General features: G+C 37.1%; 1 long non-coding RNA gene across 1 annotated transcript in view; it reads left to right on the top strand.

Moving 5' to 3' along the window:
• The first annotated feature begins 7,216 nt into the window (after nucleotides 1–7,216).
• Nucleotides 7,217–23,215, top strand: part of LOC134476224 (uncharacterized) — an 80,968-nt gene continuing 64,969 nt past the window's right edge. The window contains exon 1 of the long non-coding RNA XR_010047799.1: nucleotides 7,217–7,744. This is a non-coding gene — a long non-coding RNA (uncharacterized LOC134476224). The remainder of the gene's footprint in view (nucleotides 7,745–23,215) is intronic.

Genomic DNA, 23,215 nt, shown 5'->3' with positions numbered 1-23,215 from the left:
GCAATAAAATATAAGAAAACAATATAAAGAATCAATGAATTGGAAAGTTGGTTTTTTGGAAGAATAAATAAAATTGATAAACCATTAGCCAATCTCATCAGAAATAGTAAAGAAAAAACACAAATTCAATCAATTAGGAATGAAAGGGGGGCGGAACTCACAATGGATCCCACAGAAATTCAGAAATCATTAATACCTACGATGAGAAGCTATATTCTAATAAGATGGAAAACACAGAAGAAATGGACACCTATAATCGAATTGCCAAAACTAGATCAAAAAGATATAAAAACCAGTCAGCCAATGAATTAAATATGTAATTAAAAATTTAACTGCAAAGAAAAGCCCAGACCCTGACGGATTCACTATTGAATTCTACAAGAAATTTAGAGAATAACTAATGCCATTAATGCTGAAGCTCTTTACAGAAATAGAAAGAGAAGCAATATTTCTAAAATCATTCCTGGAAACAAGTATTACCCTGATTCCAAAACCAAAGAAAAACCCAATCAAGAAAGAAAAATATAGACCAATCTCCTTAATGAACGGTAATGCAAAAATGCCTAATAAGATGCTTAATAAGATTATAATCAAGTAGGATTCCTCCCAGGGATGTAGGGATGGTTCAACATACATGAATGAATAAAGGTAATACTCCATATTAACAGAATCAAAGACAAAATTCATATAACCATTTCAATAGGTACAGAAAAAGCATTTGACAAAGTCCAACACTCATTCATGATAAAAACCTACAAAGAATTGAAATAGATGGTCTTTACTTCAATCTTATAAAAGCCACCTATGACGAACCAACAGCTAATATCATACTAAATGATCAAAAACTGAAAACTTTCACTCTAAAATCAGGAACAAGATGAGGATGCCTATTGTTATCACTCCCACTCAAAATAGTTCTGGAAACATTAGCCAAAGCAATTAGACAAGAGGAAAAAAGGAATAAAGACAAGAAAGGAAGCATTTAAATTATTATTTGTAGATGACATGATTCTGTACACAGAGGACTCCAAAAACTCCACCAAAAAATGTGAAGATTTAGTATCCAAATTTAGTGGTATAACAGAATACAAATTCAATCCTCAAAAGTTAATAGCATTGCTATATACAAGCAACAAACCCACAGAGAGAAATTAGGGAGAGCACACCCATCACAGTAAAATCTTAAAAAAAAAAAAAAAAGAAATAGGAATGAATCTAACAAAGGAAGTTAAAGTTCTATGTAGTGAAAATTAACCATAAAAAAGGACATCGAAGAAAAAGGAAATATATGCTTTGCTCTTGGATAAGAAGAACAAACATAGTGAAAATGGCTGTACTCAAAAAATTTCCTTCTCAACTGCTAAGGGGTTCAAGAGTTTGAGGGAGCAGGGAGGAACGGGAAGGAAAGGGTGTAATTAAGGAATTAAGATGTACTATGTACCTGTACTAACTCCCCACAAGGACTGTAAACATGTCTTGCAAACATGTACTGTAAGATAATGGCTATTTGTGATGTGGCTGAAAGATGTTAGTATACACAAGTCCTGTGATCAGTTCTCAGTCTTTTAGTGAACTTGTATCCTCGAAAGGTGAATTTAACAAATGCAGTTTAAGATTTTCCTTACTAAGGTGGGATGGGATGTTTTGAGTGGGTTGTGTTGGGTATCTCCTCTCTCCCAGTAGTTAACGCTGATAATAAAACTCTAGATCTCGTTAAGTAGTTTCTGCTGAGGGCAAACATTCTTTTGATAAACAGAATATGTTGCAATGTTTTAAAGTTGTTTATTTTGCCCTCTGATGGGTACACACAAGGGAATTTCTCTCTCATATTTAATGTGAGACTCTGATTGAGTCCAAAAGGTAAATCTCACAAATAATGGAGTTTCCCCAAAGTAGATCCTGTAAAGAATTTTTCTTTCAGACTTTTATACACTGAGATGTTGCCAGTTCATCCATTTTAGTTGAAATGTTTCTGCTGTGTTTCATTTCTCAGGAAATTTGTACTCTGGTAAATTCTGATTATCTCTTTGTAATTGTCTCTCTAATTTGGGGTCAGTAGTTTGACCCTAAGTTTGAGTTCTCCTGTGTAACTGAGAGGAGTTGTTGATCTTTCATTTTGTTCAGCATTTTACTTATTGGGACAGAGTGGAAATTTCCAAGCTTCTTATATGCTCGTATCTGACTGGTTAACAGTCTTTTTAAATGGTGGTTATTTTGGATTTCTTTGGTTTTCTGTGTTAATCTCTGGATTGTTTGCTTGATCTGATATGTAGCAGTGAACCTGGAATTTAAATGTTCACTATTCTTTGTGACTTAAACTTTCTATTTTTTGGATTTTAATTTTATTTTGCCAGTAGACATCTTCAAGTAATTCCCAAGAAAGGGCTCATGGACAGTAAATGTTTGAGTTGGAAATGATTTATTTTGGAATCTTGCTTGAATTGATAGTTTGGCTGTAGAATTTTGGATTCAGAATTATTTTCCCTTTGGCTTCTAAAGCCTTATTCCATGATTTTCAGCATTCGTGATAAAACAGATGCTGATATACTTAATGTTACTGTGGATGCTTTATGTGCTTCTGTTTGTCACAGGATGTTCGAAATATCGGCCAGACAAATCTAGATCTTAGTCTCCTTTTATTCCTCCCACTTTCACTGTAACCATTCAGTTTGAAGAACTGTGTTTTTCAACTTTGTGAAATGTGTCATTTCTTTGATAATTATTTTGGGTTTTTTGCTTTGCTTTTTGGGATTTTAAATGTATACACTATGATGTTTTTAATGTGAAATAAGTAAATTTTCTTTTTTAAAAAAATGTATTTTAAAAGAGGACAAAACAGAACAAAATGAAACAGAATAAAGCCAATTAAAACAAAACAATGAGAACAATACAGGACTTCAAAACAAGATAACAGATTCCAGGGGGAGAACCAGCAGTGTCTCCTGAGATCCACTCCATGTTGGAACTCAGGACTCTGGGAAGCCAAGCAAGCACCTCCCTTCTCTGGTAAGTGGAGGCAGCATGGCAGACTGCAGCCCTTCCAGGGGGAGAACCAGCAGCAGCTCCTAAGATCCGTGCCATGTTGGAACTGGGAAAACAAATGACCATTCTGCCTCCCTGCTCGGCAATAGTGAACCTACTGCTATATGGCCTAGAGTCAAATATCCCACTTCCCTGATCCTCCTTCTCCCCTCCCCCCCACATTAGCAAATGGGAACCAGAAATCTAGGCATCTCCTGGGAGGTTGACCATAGCTAATAAGGGGTCTTCCTTCTACCATTTCTTTGAAGGCAAATATTTTTATTACTGTTTTGTTCTTTTCTGATTAATGGTACTGCTCTATTCAATATTCTGTTTTGATGAGTTCGATAGTGTTCTATATTTCATCTCATTTTGATATATGTGATTGAAAGAACAACTATTATAAAGATAAAATATACTGTGATACCTATTACTGTTATCCCGTTAACTTGCTGTGAAGTTCTGTGCCAATTTCACTGTATGATCTTAGTTGGCTTTATTCTGACTTGTTCTGTTGTATACTTTCAAAATAAAAAAAAAACCCTACAGAAAATTAAAAAAAAAACAAAACAAGATAACAGAAAATAAACAATGGCTGCCATAATGTCTCAGGCTATCTTTAAAGTAGCTTTCCATACCATATAGCATAATAGAATCAAGCAAAACAGAATAAAACCAATCAAAACAAAACAATGGAAGTAATACAGAATTTCAAAATAATAGATTAACAATGGCTACCATAATGTATCTTGTTATCTTCAAAACAGTTTCCCATATAATCAGACATAATAGAATCTAAGAAAACAAAACAGATTAAACCAAACAAAGCAATGAAAACAAACAGGACTTCAAAACAAGGTAATAGGAAATTAACAATGTGTACCACTTTCTGTTTTTAGACGTTTCCTCCCCTTTCACCTTCACAATATCTGTTGTGCATTTTGGATCCCACTAACTCCTTCAGGTTTTTTTCTCTTTAATTTTAAAAGAAATAGAGCAATAAAACAGAAGAAAACAATGATGGGACAGTAGGAAATCCACAGTAATTACTACATTGCATATTGTTGTCCTCCAAACAATTGCTAGGATTTAGGCTTCCAAAGTCTTGAGATCACTATGGCATCCAGGCTGGTCCTGAACTTGTGGTGATCCTCCTGCCTCAGCCTCCCAAGTGTTTGGATTACAGTATGCACCACTGCACCCAGATCTTTGATAATTTTTTACTCAGCACTTTGTGTTTCTCTCTTTTTGCTGTGTCTATGCAGATACTGAACTTCTTGATTTAATCCTCTTGGACTTTATCTTGTCTCTGCTCTGCCCTTGCCCTATTTCTTACACTATTCTTGTATTATTGTATTACTTTTTCAATAAATTTTCAACTTACTTTTTTTGTATGAATACATTTTCTTACTTTGATTTTTATTGTAAAAAATTTTAAACTTCCTAAAAGACAATATAGCATATATTCAGATAACTTCAATCTAATTTCAAAAAATGTTAGCTTTCAGCCATATTTACTCCTCTATATATATACAAAGTATGTTTCATGTAGATTATTTGAAAATAAGCTGTAGATATGACCATTAACCTTTAAATATTTTAGAATGCATCTTATAAGCACGGTACTTTTCCAATATCATAGTACTTTGATTATAACTAAAATTTTAACAATATATGATATCATACTGTAGACAGTCCATATTTGATTTTTTCAATTGTTCAAAGAGTATATTCTGTATATTTTGAAATGAAAAATGGATTTAGTCTAGATCCATGCTTCATGTGCTTCATTTAGTTGAGAGGACTCAATCTTTCTTGAGAATATCCCACATTTTGGATTTATCTGTGTCTTCATGGTATCATTTAACTTGGTGCATCTTCTGTATTTCCTCTGACTTCAGCCTGAAGAATTGATTATATCTGACTAAACTAATTTTCCCTGACTACTGTGTGGGTTCAGTTGTGTATCCCATATTGTGTTAGATAAGAAGGAATATTATATCATGCCTCCAACACGAGCAATACTAAGTCTGATTGATTTGTCAGGGTGATCACCAGTCCACCCCACTGAAATGATGCATGAGTATTCTTCTTTAAATTAGTAACTAATATCTGGGGGTGATTGCGTTTTCCAAAAATCTTTTGCCAGATGGTTTTTGACATTAATTGATGATATATTTCTAAGCCAGTGTTTATCTAAGAAGTTGTAAAACGGTGACTTTTTAGTTAATTATTTTTATATTTGTTACCAGGCATTATTTTACATAGAAGATCTTTTTATGACCTTTTTCTCTCATTTTGACTTTTACTGTAAACTCAAGTAATATTTATTATTTAAAATAATTACTTATAATTAGTATATTTTTGACAACCCAATTTTCCCAAAATTAAACGTTGGAAATTGATTCAATAAGCTCCTTGTGTCCTATTGTTGTGACTTGTGGACATTTCTTACTTTTGCAGGCACAAAATATCCCAGGTTGTTTGTACTTTCTTTACCCTAAATGTGGAATTAGCCATTTCTGCAAGTAACCTGGTTTGTCACAGTGGGTAGAGAATGATGTTTAGAAATCTAGATCTGGTGTGTTCATGCTGCTAGATTTCATTGCTACTGAGATTTTCCAGTAAATAGAACTAGAGAAAAATTTAAAAAAACTTTTATTTATTTCTCCTTAAATTTAATAGGATAGATGATTTAAAAAACATGCTGGTGCATATTTTTCGCAGCATGGAACAATCTTTGTTTTTAATATTATTAATGTACTCATTCGCCTTTTCTTAGAAGATGCATAACAACTTTTAAAGTATATTTTTCCCAACAATTAACATGCTGAGTCAGGTTTCACATTATCTCTGTAGTTCTTTTTGCTCTTAGAATAAAAAAATATATATGAAAAAGCAGTCAGTTTATTTTACTTGAGACAATTCTTTTCTGTGGGTGGTTATTGATTTCATACAGCAGGCTCATCTGTTTCTGCTTGTTCTCAATTTTATGACTTGCCTTTCTTGGAAAATTAATTTAATTTTTTGAGTATATAAGACTCTTACTTTATTAAGTTATTTGGTCTCAGCCTTCTTTACCATGTCTGCTTTTTAATGTTGGGGCTGAGACTCTGCAAACTACGTTTCTGTTTTTTCCAGCTTTGACTTTCAGATAGAATGCTAGGGGGAGACGGAGAGGCTGGGAGGTTAAGAAGGAACTTACTTCTGTTTTCTTTTTTAAATCTGGGGGTGTTGTCTGCTTCCTGCTCCTTTGCCCATCACCCCACCATGCACTGTCACCCATAGCATGAGTGACCTCCCATAGAAGCTGGTGAGGGTGGCCTGGCAATATTTTCAAAGCCAGGTTTCCTTGGAGCTCTGAGACCCCATGTGACTCCCCCTCAGAGCTCTGGTTTGGGCTCAGCACAGTTCTTGATTTTACCACTTTATAAGCTGGTAATTCTCATTGAATGGCTCCTTATTCCTTCCTTTCTTAAAGTGGTAATGATCCTGCCATTCTGGTAATTCAGCATTCTCTTGCCACCGTATCAGTTATCTAGTTACATTAGTCCCATATAATTACTGAAATGAAATGCCTGAGCCAGGCTAACTTTATAAAGAAAAGAGGTTTATTCAGTTCATAGTTCTGGAGTTTGAGAGTTCAAACTACACAGCACAAGGTCTGTGCAGTGGCACCTCGTGTGGCTGAATCACCTCATGGCAGGTGGCAAAGGCAGGTGCATGCACAGAGGAAGAAATTACACTGTTAAACAGGCTTTTACAGTAACCTTGAGCTATGAGGGTTCTGAGAGAAATAAAACAATCTCTTGCAAAAGCATGACTCGAGTGATGTGAGAACTTCCCATTGAATTCTACCTCAAAGTTTCCCCACCAATTCTCAGTGCCACCACGATGCTGGGACCGACCTTCTAACAGAGGAAACTTAAGAGGGAGATGATATCCAAACACAGTAGTAGTTAACAGTTTCACACCAGTTAACAGTGCTTTGTGTTACATTCTTACTTACGGTGTATGTGGTGGTTAACTGACTAATTGTTAGCACTTAGTGGGGCATGCCCAGCTGAGTGGAGCCAGCATGGTACTGGGCGAGGAAGATCCACTTGAGGAGGCTTGTTGTTGGGATGGTATAAAAGGAGACCGGGGTGGGAGGATTTCAGCTGACCTTCCTTGGAGGAGCTTTGTTGCAACTGCAGTGTCTTTATGGGAGGGAACTATGTGAACCCATGGATGCTAGGAAGCAAGTGTCACTGAGGTCCAGCTTAGAGGCTGGATGCTATATGTGGATAGGTAAAAGTCAAGGAGTGGTGCAAAAAGAAATAGCCAATACAGATCTGACCATGGTGGCTTTCAGCTAAGGTGGAAGGATCCATATGCACTCTAAGCTGAATTGCTGTTTGTAGCATTAAGAAAACAAGGCATTCTTAGGATTCTTTTGGAAATGAAAGTAAATATGTATACAAATTTGTTGAATGCTTATTTAACAAATATCCATAGTGTAACTTTGTGCTAGATAAGGAGCAAGGCAAATTTACTCAATGTCCACAATACTATTTGCACTTTTATTTTACATTGCATTATAATTTACCCTTTACAGATGAAGAAGCATAAGAGAGATTAAGTGACCAGTCAGCTACTGAACCCAGCAGTGATGGAGCAGAGCTTTGTCACTGTTTTTTTCTAATCTGTGCAGTTTCCCACCAAAGACTTCAGAAAGGCCCAGGTGAGTTTTCTGCCTGATGACCTGAGAACGGATGCTTTAGATCTGATTTCCAGTCTCCTCGCCATCCTAATGGGGAATGAGTGGGGCTTTTCTGGGGATACAGAAGACCTATTGTAAGCACAGAGCAACAATATCTGTTTCTGAGAAGGAAGAAATCCATTGTTGTCAGCAGCCTTTGTTTGCTTCAAGGCTACGAATAAGGTTGACTCTGCTTCCAACTTCCAGAAAGAGAGCATCGCTGAGGTTCTTTTGAAACAGTCCTGCTTCCTATTCCCCCAAAAGGAGGAATATATTTTCATCAAATTATATGATATATTTTATATTATTTTTAAGGCAAAACTTGTTCTCATTGAGCAGGTGGTGTTTCATTGCCTTAATAGTCACTGCTGAACACTGAAGTGGTATCTTTCAAAGAGCAATATTTATCTACTTAAAGCTCTGTGGGTAGTTGTGTGAACCTTCCCAGTGCTGACTCAATATAATAAACACAGCAGTGATAGGTGTTAAACTATCATCTAACACTCTATTGCCTCAGAATGTCAGGTTCACTGGGTGGAATTCACCAGAGATCAGCCTTCAGGCTTCTCTTTATATCGATCCTGAGTCTTCAACCATTGAGAAGTGTGGCAGGACACTTCACCAGGGAGTGTAGTTGTGACCTGTTCAAAAGATTTTTAAAGAGATATGCCATTGAAGGGCAATAGGGAACTAGACTGGCTGGGTAACAATACCTTTATCGAAGGTTTTTCCTGGTGATATTGTACCAGCATCACTGCTGTCTACAACTGGGACTGTTTTTCCTCCCCAGTAGTTGTTATAGGAAAGGGTGTCATGACTTCCTTTTAATTATAGCATCTGGACATTTGTAAGTGTTCATTTAATGAGGGAGATGCAGAGGGGAGGAGAAAGGTGGGGGAGAAAAGGAAAGAGAGAGAAAGAGAGTGAGAGAGAGGGGGGAGAGGTATTTACTGGTTTTGTTTTTAAATAATAATGAATCTGGTCTTCACATAATCTTTATAGATCTGTTTTTCTGACCATCCTCTTCTGCAGTAAAAATTTAATTTTTCCATCTTTTCCTTTACTCATCTGTACTTATGTTTGTTTACCTATTTATCATCCACTGGAATATAGACTTTATCATTATGGATACCATATCCATCTTTCCTCAAGACCAAGTCCAGATCCTGAAACCTAAACAGAGGCTGCAAGAGGTTTTTTTTAATGTGAAATAGCAAAGATACATGAAATACTCAAGGTTAGCCTAGTAGACAATGCTGGTGCTCTCCCCAGATCTCCCCGTTACCAGCTCAGTGCACACCATTTTTCTTCAACAACACTTAATTGTGTTCTTATTTATTTATTTCACCTGAGTTTTTACTTCTATGTGGAAAGAAGACTGGTAGTGTCTAGGAGGAGCAGCTCTTCAGCACTGAGTGACTGAGCAGGTGTACAGTACCCCAGCTCCCCTGCGTCTTGGGTGGTGATGAGTTGCTTTGGTCTACAGCTGCCTCTCGGTATCTTTTACGTTTGGCCTAATGCTTCTCTGTACGTAGTGAGCTACAGTTTAAGTGGATGTGTAAACAGACTGTAGCCTGTTAGTAGTTCAGTCAAGGGGGAACTGTTGGAACCACTGGGCTGTCTCTGAAAGTCACTTACTTCTGTGTGCTTGCTGCTCCCTTTGTCATCGATATAACGTGCTCATGTGATAAAAATCACGTGGAGTCATTTTTGGTGCAGCCTGCTTCCTAGTTCTTGAATCGCAGAGTCAGTTTAAAACTTTAAAAGCTAGGTTTGTTGTAAGTTTCTCTTTTTTCCATGGGATAACTCTGGCATTTTTTTTTTTTTTACAGTGTCTGTAAGTCTGTTCCAGAAGAAAAGTCTCATCCCTCAGTGTGCTGCCTGCTTTGACCCCTCACCCTTTGTTAGCTGCTTGCTATTTTTACATTGCTTCATTTTCCAGTTCCCCTACTCAGGTCCAAGCTACTTCCCAAATAAACCCTGTGCACTTGATCCATGTTTCATGATCTGCTTCTAGAGAGCTCAAACAGATGGGGCAATCATACACAAAAGTTTTAGTAAAGTTTCTTGCGTTCTTGTTTCTAGTTAAGGGAGCAAAGCCATCTATTTTGAAATGAAAGCAGGCTGGAAAATACTGTCATTTCCTTTCCTAAAAGTATAGGTTTCAATATACCTCTTGATTAGTTTTTATACTAAAATCATGCCAGTTTTAACAAATTATTTTATGTAATTCCTTTTCTATTTTATCATCTTTAGTGTTTAATATATAATGCAATTATGGACCATCATCTGGGCAGTCAAAGCCATGTGATTTGAGAGACATCATGCAGAAATACGGTTAACAATTAAATAATCATGTAAAGCACACTTACTCTGAAGAGTGCTGGAGCTATTTTGATAGTCTAAAGTTGAACTGGATATTTGTACTTCTCTCTCAAGATCTGGGGAGCCAGTACTGGAGAGAAGTATATATAGGTAAAAATGAGCTGAAAGGAACATACGGTGGAGTTTCAGAGTAGTTAGATGAATACTGGAGAGGAATTCCTGAAGATGGGACTCAAAGGGTGGATAATGCTGTGGAGAAAACAATGTGAAAATAATAATGACAGAAAGTACAACAGATGGGGAGAGAGTGGGCAAACCAGCTATGTCGCTTGCTCTTTTAAGGTGATACTGCTTCTGAATTCTTCAAGTAGACAGGTTAGCAGGAGTATCTATTTATTCCTAGTCCTTAAAGTTTAGTCTTTTGCATTTATTCCATAGAGAAAAACTTGTAAGGTTAATGTCAACATATTTTATGTGTTCATTTGTTCTATTTTATAAGACAACATGAAACATCAATATCAGCAAATTTGTGAAGTAAAGTTTGAGTTCTTTTTTGTAATTGATGTTGTACTTACATCTTGTGGAGGGTGATGTTAATATACTGGGTTGAAGATTTACTTGAATTAATTATTGACAAATAATGTGTTGCCATCAGTTTGACACACAATTTAAGTTAAATTTCATAGTTAATTCCATCCTTTTAGAGTTAGTTAAGTTTAGGTTTTAAAATACATAGAACGGGGCTGGGGATTTAGCTCAGCAGCATAAGTACCTGCCTTGCAAGCAGGCGGTTGTGAGTTTGATCCCTGGTACCGATAAAAAAAAAAAAAAGCAAAAAAAAAAATACATAGAACATTAACATGATTAAAAGAGGTGGGATGTCCAGGAAGATGGTGGAATGACGGGCAGCAGGAGAGTCTATTTTATTATCTTTAGTGATGGAGTCCTGACATTGGAACATAGCACTGTGAGAAAGAGAGGGAGGGAAGGGGGGTCCCCAGGCCCTGGGCAGGATCTCAAATGAGAATCAGAGCCTCTGGAAGTGAAGAGCGGGATGTCAGTGCAGAAGTGGGAGGTGGCAGATGATGCTTTTTCCCTGAGAACTGGCTCATGTGTAGCTCGAACCTGCAGACTATTGGTGACTCGCAAAGGCTGCCACACCAGTGGAAGGGGCAGAGATTCTGAAAACTGCAATGGGTTTGTTATGCCAGTTCAGAACCCAGGAGAGGGCAATTGGCCAGTCGCTATTTTGGAAAGAGGCCAATTGAATTTAGGAATCAGAGCAGCTGTGTGTCGGCTCCATCTAGCAGAGCCCAGTGCCAGGAGGAGGCACAGCTGAGTGTCAGCCCCAGGGAGCCAAGGGTCAAGCTGGAAAGAGGCACCCAAAGTGTGTGGGCTGAACAAGAATTACTAACCTTGCCTTTCATTACAGTCATCATCTCTGTAGTTATCTGAGAGATAACTTCTGATTTGACTTTTCCTAAAGTCTGACTCATCTGGTTTGTTACTTTTGCTGTTACCACTTCAGAGAATGCATGAGGGTGGCTTCCAAATTGTTTCCCCTCATTATATCTTGAGTTTGCTTTGGTAACTTGGAAGTCTAGGATTTCACCTTGTTTAAGTCTCTTCTCATTTTCTTTCTTTTTTTTTTTTTAAGTTTAATTCACGGGTTTATGGTTGTAAATTGGTTATGGCAGGTAGCTTTATTGTTAGTATTTAGAACCCTTAGGAAATGACTACTTCTCAGAGATGTCTCCCAGCTGTAGCTGACTTTTGGGTTTTGAGTCGGTTGCAAAATCCTACCTCTTTAACTTATTGGGAATGAGAGGTTGCTGCTTTTTTTTTTGCCGTGGCCCTGGTTTTTTGGCACTGGCCTATAGTATTTTTTATGACCTTTATGCAATCTCAGTCTTGTTATAACAGAAAGAATGACTGATTAGAACCATTATGTCACCTTAACTGAAGTAGTATGATCATCAGTAATAGTAGCATCAAACACAGCCTTTAAAATGATAAACCATGGTAACGATCAATTTGCCACCTTTAACTATATAGACTATATAGTTATATAATAAAATGTAAAACAAACAAGAAAATTGCATACAGTAAATAAGCCCTCAATGTGGCAATTTTACTCTTGGGGAGAAAGTTTAGAGGGCTTGGTGGGGAAAATAGAGAAATGGAGAGAAAGTGATTAGAATCAAGGTTGGAGAACAAAGGGAGACAATAAACTTTGGGAAAACTGTGGAGAATACAGGAGGGAAAGGAAGAAGAAAGAAAAAGAAACAAGAACAAAACAATAAAACTATGAACAATGTTCATACTCATATAAAAATAAGAACAAACAATCAAGAAAAATGGGAAAAAACAAAGCAAAATAAAAGAAAAAGAAAACCATTTTAATTGAAAGTGTCCACTCCAGGGTGCGTCTCTGCTGTCACTAGTAGACAGAGGCCAGATTTATGTTGATTGATGCCAACAACACGGCTGTGGGCTTATGGCAGGGTAGTGGATAATCGCAGAAAGCCAAGGTTTCACTGAAGTGCAGGCTACTTCTGATTTCTGGCTCTGATGCTGGAACATGAGTTGTGCAGAACAAGGATAAGTTAATACGTATCAGTTATAACCATCAGTGTTAATAGTATCCATTCACCAATCAAAAGACACAGACCGGTAGATGGATCAAGAAGCAAGATTCAACAATATGTTGCATATATAAGAAGCATATTTAATTCAAAAAGAAATTCATAGCCTGAAAGCTAAAGGATGGAAAGTAGGGCTCCATGTAACAGGAACCCAGAAAAAATCAGGGGTAGCTATCCTATTTGCAGACAAAGTGAATTTCAAGCCAAGACTAAGAGAGACACAGAAGGTCACTACATCCTTGCAAAGGGAACATTATAAGAGGAAGAGATATAATAGTTATAAATACATATGCAGCAAATACCAGTGCACCCAGCTATATAAAACAAATAATAATGGACATTAAAAATGAAATAAGCCCTAATACAGTTGTACTGGGGGATCTCAATACCCCACTGTCACAAAAAGACAGATAAACTAGACAAAAAAATCAACAAATATTAGAGCTGAACTAAACTTGAATAGATGAACTTAGTAGATGTCTACAGAGTGTTCCACCCCACAACATCAGAATACACACTCTTCTCAGCTGCACAGGGGATGTTCTATACAATAGGCCACATACTGGCTCATAGAACGTGGTTAAGTAAATGCAAAGGAACTGTAATTATCCCATATATATTATCAGACCATTGTGCAATGAGATTGGAAATCAATGACAAAAGAAACCAAAGAACTTCATAAACACATGGAAATTAAGTAGCACCCTCATGAACAACCAGAGGGTCATAGATGAAATTAAAGAAGAAATTAAGACAGTTTCTACAATTAAATGATAATGCCAACACAGCATACCAGAACTTAAGGGATGCAAAGAAAGCAGTTCTAGAAGGGAAATTTGTAGTGGTGAATTCTCATATCAGAAAAACAGAGCAAGCTCAGAGAAAGCAAATTTTGAACCTCAAGCTTCTAGAAAAGAAGAGCAAACTAAGCCCACAGGTTGTGTGAGGGATGAAATTATTAATATCAGAGCAGAAATTAATGCAACTGACACAAATAAAACAATACAAAGAATCAATGAATGAGTTGATTCTTTGAAAGATTAGCCAAATTATCAAAAAGAAGAAATAAAAGTCTCAAATCCATGCAGTAAGGAAGGAAAAGGGTAAAATCACAACAGATCCTAAAGAAATCAGAAGGTCATCAATACCTGCTTTGAGAGCTCTATTCTAATATGATGCTAAATACAGAAGAATGAGTTATCAAAGCTGAATCAAGATGCAACAACTCTAAATAACCAATATCAGTCAGTGAAACTGAAGATACAACTAAAAACCTACCATCAAAAAAAGTCCAGGTCCTGCCAGATTCAGTGCTGAATTCTACAAGAAATTTATAGATCTAGTGCCACTACTGCTGAAAATCTTTAATGCAGTTGAAAAGAAAGCAACATTCCTCACATCATTCCTAAAATCAAGCTTTACTCTGAATCCAAAATCAGAGAAGGATCCACAAAAATGGAGTACTATAGGTCAATCTCCCTAATGAACATAGATGTAAAAATTCTCAGTAAGATAGCAGCAAACAGAATGTAACAAATCAATAAGATTATACCTATGACCAAGTAGGATTTATCCCAAGGATGCAAGGAGGTTCAACATATGCAAATCGATAAATGTAATACCCCATATTACCAGAGCCATAAACTAAAATCACATGATCATCTCAATAGATGCAGAAGAAAGCATTTGACAAAGCCCAACACCCATCTGTGATAAAAACCTTAAAGTAACTTGGAATATATGGTCTTTATCTCAATCTGATAAGAGGCATCTAGGAGAAACCAATAGCCAATATCAGTGTAAATGGGCAAAAACTGAAAGTTTTCCCTCTAAAGTCAGGAACAAGAATAGGATGACCACTGTCACCACTCCTAGTCAGTTTAGTTGTGGAAACACTAAATAAGAGAAAAACAAAAATTGAATAAGGATAGAAAAGAAGTAATTAAATTATCTTTGAGGTAACATGCTACCTACCGTATGTAAAAGACCCTAAAATCTCCACCAAAAGACTTCTAGATTTAATGTGCAAATTCAGTTCCATAGCTGGATATAGTCAACAACTCAAAAATCAGTACCATTCCTCTACACAAATATCCAACTCAGTGATAGAGAAATTAATGAAACACCACCTTACACAATACTATTAAAAGATGAGATACTTAGGAATCAATCTAATGAACGACTTGGAAACTGCAGTACTCTGAAATAGGAGATCAAAGAAGATATCAGGATATGCAAAGATTGATTAAATTATGGCATATAAATGCAATGGAAAAATTTTAAACATTTAGCAGTTTAAAAAAGTGAAGATCTCTGTGAAACAATATGTATTACTTCTGCAACATACTATTAAGAGACAAAAGCCAGTTTTGAGAGTGTGTAGCATGGAGACTTTTGTGTAAGAAAGAATAATTTGAACATACTCAATAATATTGGATTTACAAAATGAAACAAGGTAGGAGTCACCAGAACCTTTTACTTAGTGTTGAAAGATATGAACATCTTCCGTCTTCACGTCCTATCTCAAAACCAGGTGAGGCCTGACATTCTCCAGGAGAGAGTCTTTCCTTGACTCTTCTTAGCTGCTGGTGGTTGCTTACAGTGCTGATGCTTCTTGGTTTGTAGTTGCATGAATCCAACCTCTGCTTCATCTTCATGGAATGTTCTTCCTTGGTGTGTGTCTGTGTCCAAATTTCCATGTTCTTATAAGGACACTGGATTAGGCCCACCTTAATCTATGTTGACTTCATTTTAACTTGGATATGTTTGCAAAGCCTCAGTGCTCCCATTTACAGGTACCATGGTTAGGATCTGAACACATCTTTTTTTTTTCAGAGCTCAAGTTGACCCAAACAGTCTGTTGTCACCTTTCTTCCGTCAGCTACATAGAACTGTCTCTGCTTCCCCTTAGTTCAGCAGAAGACAATGTTGTGACATTTTGAAAACTTGTTAACCACACAGGACCTAGATGTATTTTGTTATTTCTATTTCTCTTCCTAGAAAAGAGGTTGACTATATTTTGTAGGTTTATGTCACATCTTGAAAACTATGTCTTAATGCTTTTTAGACTACCACTAAAAATGTTGCCAGGGATATAACTCAGCAGCATAAGCACCTGCCTGGCAACTGCAAGGTCCCGAGTTCAATCCTTGGTACCAAAAAAAAAAAAAAAAAAAAAAGTTTTGAAATTTTCAAACACGCAGGAGAGTAGAGGGAGCATTTCAATTAGTGCATATTTCTAACACCTGGCTTAATTACTTCTCAACATTTTTCCAATCTTGTTTTATCCATTAACCCTGCCTCTCATAGTTCACTTATAAGAACTTCAGTATATAATTCTAACACAAAGCACTTTAAAAAAAGAACAAAAATAATAGCAGTAGTATTATACCTAATAAAATTAGTAATGATTCACTAATTTTATCTGGGCTCAAATTGTTTCAGAAACCTTTTCTTAAGCATAATTATTAATTAAATGAAGGGACTGGACTAGATTGTGTCTAGGGTCCTTTTTCATTTTAAATTTTGGAGCATTATTCCCTAATTCTACCTAATCAGTGAAAAGACATGTTGCTTTTGTAAGCCTTGAAATACTGCCTGGTAATGATCTCATTACTTACTGGTGAATTCTGTGGGGCACAGTTTCTGTATGCGCTTCTTTAGTTTGTAACAGTCTCATCCATTGTGCTACTATTATATTATTATCTATGACTCCTCTGCAAATAGAGTGACTTGGTTCTGTAATGTGACTTTGTTCTAAAAGCATTTTTCAGATGTGACAATAGACTTTAATGTCACCTTAATCTTGCTATGCATTTAACAGGGGGTGAAAAATGCTATGGGTGAGAGTGATTGTAGGATTGTCATTCTTTCTCATTTGTCGTATCCTATTAATTCTTTCAAAATCTTTACTTCTCCCTTGTCCCTCACACATTTACAGGCTGCTATAATCTATATGGTGTCTCTGTAGCAGGCCCAGACTTCCAGGTTTCAAATCTCATTTCTGCCATTCATTAACTATGGTCCTAACTACAAAAAGAGAAACAATAAACTTACTGGCTACAGGGATTGCTATGAAGATGAATCCATGTTAAATACTTAGAAATTGAAACAGTCTGGCAGGTGGGAAGTCTGAGTGCATGGTAGCCCGCGTGGATCTCTTCCCATTGTGAGCAGCTCTGTCTTAATCCCTTTCTGCTTACAATGGTCAGAAAAACCTGAAAGCTTATCTTGGGGAATTGCAATGTCCAATATAGTTGTCACCAGGCACATGTGATTATTTAAATGTAAGATTAATGGAACAGAAAGTCAGACATTCACTTTCTCAGTGAACCTAGTGACTGAGCAAGTATTGGATATCACACGTGCTTGGTGGTTACCCTTTTGGCCAGCATTGGCCACCGAAACCAACATTTCTCTGCATTGTTGCAGAAAGTTATGGGATGTATGCTGCCGGTGGTGATGGCACAGATTCCAGGAGGGACTTTTGTTGCCTCTTATTTGCAGGAATATGGTTCCTCCATGTTTTAGGAAATGCGAATTTGGAGGGAAACATACTGCTCATTGACCTTCATTGTGGGAATTAACTTTCGTTGTGCACCAAAAGTCAGAGAGCTATCCCTAAATCCAACCCTTCTGTTGGGAGAGGGTCATATATCAAGGTTTCCCCTCATATTTAGTATTGGTTCTTGCTCCTTCTTAGACATGTTTGTGTGTAAATGACATTGATTCTTATCCCTCCTTTTACTTTCTTCTCAAATAAACACACTAGGGTACAGATTCCAGCTGTACCCTTTGACTCCTCCTTTATGTCCTCTATTTATGCCTGGGTGGGCAAGTGGCTCTCAGAGAAGGGCTGGTATGGATATTTTTGGCCACAGATGGGTGCTGCATTACCCAACCCACTTTCTCAAGGTTCTTAGTATACAGATACCTTGTTTGAATCACCAGATATGCATTTCTCAAATTGATTAGATTTCTTGGAAAACTTTAGAAAGTTACTTAGTATTCTGTAAACCTCCACTCCTACAGTTGTTCCAAGATGCCCACCCCATCAAGACCATAGTTGTCTTCCTGTCTTTCAAACACTAACCCTACTCTGCTCTAATTGTACAGTTTTAATTTAAGAACTAGTAGATGGATGGCTATTATATTTTATTTCTTCTGGATGACTTTGAGATTGGACAGTTGATAAGAAATGGAATTTTCATAAAGGCCCTTTGGATCAGACAGAAAGGCATATAAGTAGGTAGTATATATAATGTGCTAAGTTCCTGACATAGTTTGATTATGGTTTTCCCCTTCCAGTATTCACGTGGAATTTTGGTCTCCAGTTTAACGGTGTTGAAAGGGGAGGTTAAGAAGGACTAATGTATTTCTTGAGGGAGTGGATTAATTCTTCAGAGGTTGGATTAGTATCTGGAGAATGGAATTTTATAAAGAAGACTACCCATCATGTTTTATCTCTTTCACATATACCAGCCAGCCCTTCTGGTTTTCTAACATGTTATATAGCAGAGGACTCTCGAGATGCTAATGCCAATTTTGACTTTCTGGTCTCTGGAACCATCAGCCAATGTCTTCCCTTTTTAAAAATATCTGGCTTCAGGTATTGTCTTATAGCAACAGAAAGTAGACCATGACAGTGCCATAGTTGAAAAATGTTCTATGTATTAGGTGAACATGAAAGAGATTGCAAGAAGTCCTCATCCAATGAGCTAGCTAGAGAGAGTAAGAGAACACAGAAACACCACACACACACACACACACACACACACACACACACTGTCTCTTCCTCTCCATCTTCTTTCTCTCCCACTTGTTCCTTTCTTCTCCCTCTTCTTCTCCTCCTCCCTGTTATCAAATATCTGTTAAGAGTTTGCCGGATGAAAATGCAGGGGAAAGGCAAGGTAAAGAGAGTAGTACAAAAGAAACAAGACATGAAATTTGTATTCCTTACTTCAAGCAGATTCCTCTCTGTATGCCATGACTTTATGCATATGTTTAAGCTGCCATGTAAACCTGTCACAGAAATCAAACTCAGTGATCACTTTGGGTAAGATTCCTCCAACAGGGCTTTTTTGCAGTTGTTGAAGAGAACCAGGGAAAATACTTTCTGTGTAATAAGAAAACAGACTCAGCATACACAATGAAGGATTAATTATCATAGGAATCATAAATTCATTTGCTGGAGGTGGTTAATTAATACCATTCATTTACAGTGAAAATATTGGTTTTCTCCAACAATGTATTTTATAGAATATTGCTCTTTATAGAAAATATTTCTATAGCTTATACACAAATAAAATTTCTTATATGAAAATACCTTATGATGAAATGAACAAAGCCAATTTTCTATACAAAGAAGCATCATAATCATCAGACTTCAAGTTTAAAAATTATTTTACTCATAAATCAAATAAAAAAAAACCCAAATAAATGAAAAATACTTATGGTTAACAATTGAATATCTTGAGCACTTTAAAAATGAATTATTATTCATTATATTGAGAACTAGAGCACAGGAAACAAATACACACTAGTTTTGTATAAGAACTTTCTGTTTTAAATTCTTCTAGATTTCTGTGATCAGAATGTTAATTATAGTCTTCTTGTTGAGAAGTACAGTGGGTTTGGTACTGAAGCATTATTTTCTTTTTAAGAATTTTTATCAAGTGTAATTGTAACTTTCATTTTATTTAAAAAAAATTTTTTTTTTTGTCTTTTTCATTTTTATCGGTACCGGGGATTGAACTCATGACCGCCTGCTTGCAAGGCAGGTGCTTATGCCACTGAGCTAAATCCCCAGCGCCGTAACTTTCATTTTAAAACGTTTGATTAATAAGACTAAGATCTTAAGTATTTTCTACAGTTCACGTTCTCATTTTTTTCTAGATAAGACTTGGTGCTTAGCTAAATGTGGGAATGTTGGGATCGGGTGAGGAAAATGGAAGATGTGGGGTGACAGTGAGTCTGTCTGGGATGCTCCACAGATGAGTCAGGGGTAGGTAGCATCCTCTTAAAGGGGATCCCGGGATCGTGGCCCCTTCTTGTTCTCTCTCTTTGCTTCTGGGTTACCATGAGGTGAGTAGCTTTGGCATACCACATGCTCCCTGCTACACTGCTTCCCTACAAAAGGCATGAGGCCAGCCACTCTCAACTGAAACCCCTGAAGCCATGAGCAAAAGAAATCTTTTCTCCTTACAAGTTTGGTATTCTCCAAAAAATATATTCTGTAGACTGTAGTTTTTCAAATAGCAAATATTTCTGTGTTTGATGGAGAAGGGAAGAAAATATTGAATTTAGTTTTGGACATGATAAGTTTGGTGTGCTTGTGGCACAAAGAGCAACAATAAATTAGTCATTTTTCAAATAAACATGTGTGAGATATTCTTAAATAGAAATCAGAATTAATCAAGTATCAGGTTTCCTGAACCCAACATATTCCACAGTACCCCAGCCCTTTTCTGAGCCAGTGGAGTTCTGAGATTGTCATAAAATGTACTCCAGATACTCAGACCCAGTCTAACACTTACCTTTCACAGGTGAGGAAGTGTGAAGTGTCTTGTTAAAGAAGGTCCCTCAAATAGTCAATAAGTTTGTCATGGGCAGAATCCAGGTCTCGTAGCTCATTTCCTCATCACTTTGCCTAGAGAGTCTTGTTTTTACCTGGACACATAGTAGATCAAAGGATGTAATAGATCCAAATGCGTGTGCACTGATTTCATGTCATGCCTCCTGGCTACCACTTCCTCTTTAGTTTCATAACTTAAAACTGAGATATTCAAACGTTTGAAGATTTAATTATAGTTATATTACTGTAAGCCAAGCTTTCTAAATTTATTACTGTATTCTGTACCTTGAGCTAACAATGATATTCCCAAGCCTCAAGTCATTGCATATATTTACCAGATATTTCTTGCAAAGAAACCCATTATGGGCTAAAAATCCTTGGGATACAATTATTATAATGGGATACAATTTATGTCTAATATGATCAATGACAATAATAAAGTAATAATATATCAATAAACACTGTTTCCAAAAAATTTTTCACATCCATTACCAGATTTTTATTCTTTAAAAATCCTCAGGGTAGAGCTGTATTTTTCAATTTTATAAGCATAGAAACTAAGACTTGGATGACTATTCCAAAGATTTAGCTCAGTAGCATAAGTGCCTCCCTGGCAAGCACGAGGTTGTGGGTTTAACCTCTGGCACCAAAAAAAAGATTCTAGTGCATCTCAGTAGATCTAGCAGGTAATAAGATCACATCAAGTTAAGGCACCATCAACTGGAGATTAGCACCTAGACAGAAAAGTGTGTAGGGGCTGGTAATCTAATACACACATGCACCATATCTAGGTCGTAGAAAGAGAGTACATGAAAGATAAGCAAAGCAAATGTTATAATTTTTTTTTTGCAGGGGTGGGAGGAGTGCTGAGGATTGAAGCCAGGGCCTCTCACATGCTGAGCATGTGCTCTGTCTCTGAGTTACATTCACAGCCCCAACAGTTGTCTACTTTTAGAGTCAAAATTCACAGCAGCACAAATGATGCATAGCCACGTAAATGGAGCATAGATATACAGCCTTTGGAGCAGTTAGACAAGGGCAGCCGAAAAAGAAGTAGATATTGTCATAGCTCATGATATGTTGCAGGCAACAAGGGCTGAATTAGCTTTTCTAAAGAGCTGTAACAATTATAATGCAGTGATTCCCACTGTTTGGAAACTGTCAAGTCACCACCCAGCCAGGAGAGAAACACTCCCCAAGCAGATCTGTCACTCAGGTTAGCAGGCAGTGTTAACAGGAAGCCAGCAGTTGTCCCACACAGCACAACCTGCAGAAAGCTGATTCCATAAAAAACCACAAGAGGTGTGCTGTGCCTGCCAACACCCCTATGTACCCAACACAACCCTGTTTATCAGCCAGGTGCAAACACCCTACTCGAAGACCCTGAATTTTGTACCTCCTCACCAGTGCCCCACTCCTTTACCTGAACTCCCTATAAAACACACTCTCATCCCTGACTCAGGGCCAATGATCTTCTCATCCTTGACCCAGCCTCACCAGGTCTGCAATAAAATCCTTGCATGTTGCTTAAACTCTGCTTGCCTTGGGAATCTCAGCTGTGCCTTTGTTTACTCTAACAGTAATGTACAATTCTGAGCATAAACTGTATTAACATACTTTCTAACTGGATACATCTAGAGTCTCATTTATAAAGGTTGATTGACCTAATTCTGCCCATTGCTCCCATGTCAAATGTGACTGTAGCAGTCTTAGTGGCTGCTGCTTAGTGTATTGGTCAGTTTTCTGCTATTGTGATGAAATACTTGAGATAATAAACTTACAAAGATAGAAGTTTTTTTTATGGTTTCAGGAGTCTCATTTGATGATGGGTAGCCTCCTGGGTTTTGGGGCTGTGGTGAAGCAGGTGTCATGGGTGGGGGCATGCTGTGGGGCAAAGCTGCCCACCTCGTGGTGACCTAGAAGCAGAGAAATAAATAGGAGGAGCTAGGATCCCAATGTCTCCTTTAAGGAGACCCCCCCAATAACCTAACTTTCTCCCCTAGGACTGCACCTCCTAAAGGTTCTACCAGAACCACTGGTGCATTGGGCTGGGGCCCATGCCTTGAACACATGGCACTTAGTGACCAGTTTCCCTTTGATGTGACCAACAGCTGATAGTGATGTGGACATTAGACTTGTTCATTCTCTTTCACTTCTCTTTTATTTCATTCCTGTCCCTCTGGCCTCCACCCCCATCTTGGAAGTAATCCCTGTAACTCTGACAAAGAAGCAGGGAATATGGAGAAATACACGTAACTATTACTTTTACATTTTAAATTATTTAGAAATTTTAAGAATCATTAGTTTTTTTCTTAGAACACATTTGAGGTGCATGAAGATTACAATTATCCTGGGGAGTTGGTACATGGATATAATACATTCAGTTCTTTTTCCTTTTCTCTTTGTTTTTAATCCCTGTCTTTCTCATCCCTCCCTGTCCTTCCAACTGTTGGTCCCCTTCTCATTTACAAAAACTCTGTTTTCATGATTTTTCTCATCTCCTGTTCCTTCCTTCCTTCCATCTCTTGTTCCTGAATCCATTTGAATAAAGATCCCTATTAATGTCAGGGGCAAAAAGTACCTGAGCTACCACATCAGTGAAGATAAGAATAATTGCTAAACATTAACCAAGAAATTGTCAAACTGAAATTAGTATTCTGCATGAAAAATCTCGCACAGTATTTAAGAGAATCCAAGATTTAGAAAACATTTAATTAAGAAATATATGCAACTTACATTTCAAAGCAGATTTTACAATTTATAAATGTATTTAAATTTAATAATTATGACTGCCAGCTTCCAAGATGGCATTGGATAATTCACATCTTCTGGTAGTCATGTTGTTGTACAATTTCCTATCCTTGAGTGTGTGGTTTGGATTTAGTGATTTGCCTTTCTTTATTCCTCTGT

Source organism: Cavia porcellus, unplaced genomic scaffold, assembly GCF_034190915.1.
Source record: "Cavia porcellus strain 051 isolate PalLab524CR breed Dunkin Hartley unplaced genomic scaffold, mCavPor4.1 scaffold_1, whole genome shotgun sequence".
In the NCBI taxonomy this organism is placed as follows: domain Eukaryota; kingdom Metazoa; phylum Chordata; class Mammalia; order Rodentia; family Caviidae; genus Cavia; species Cavia porcellus.
This window is presented reverse-complemented; position numbering and strand designations above follow the sequence as displayed.